Raw genomic sequence first — 449 nt, 5'->3', positions numbered from 1 at the left:
ATTTTAACGGAAAGACCACCTCTTCAGTGCCATCTCTCTGAACCATAACGAAGGCTCCGATCGCACTAGGATCGCGAGGCGGCTCAGCAGGAGGAAAACGCAGCCGCAGTACCAGCCTTTCCGCAGCGGTCAACTCAGCGCTGTTGCATCTCCGCAGCCAGCACGTGAGGCAACACTGCCGCCCTAATTAGCGGTCGCTGCAGTTTCATTTCTTAATCAGTGAGTTATACGCCCCGATCACCCGCCTACCTGAATGGCCTAGTGTGAGCACAAGGCGGCTGAAATGCTGTGCATCTGCCCGACTGAGCGACCACGGCCGTCGGCGCAGCGAAGGGAGACGGGAGAGCCAAGCAAAGAAACGTGGATGGAAGAAGCGACGTGATGAAAAAGGGAGAAAAAAGTAAGGTGGTGTTGCGTGAGCGAAGGCGACTTCTTTGAAGCGGATATTT

Source organism: Penaeus monodon, chromosome 24 (genome assembly GCF_015228065.2).
Source record: "Penaeus monodon isolate SGIC_2016 chromosome 24, NSTDA_Pmon_1, whole genome shotgun sequence".
Classification (NCBI taxonomy): domain Eukaryota; kingdom Metazoa; phylum Arthropoda; class Malacostraca; order Decapoda; family Penaeidae; genus Penaeus; species Penaeus monodon.
The sequence above is the reverse complement of the archived record's forward strand: the minus strand, read 5'-3'. Positions refer to the sequence as shown.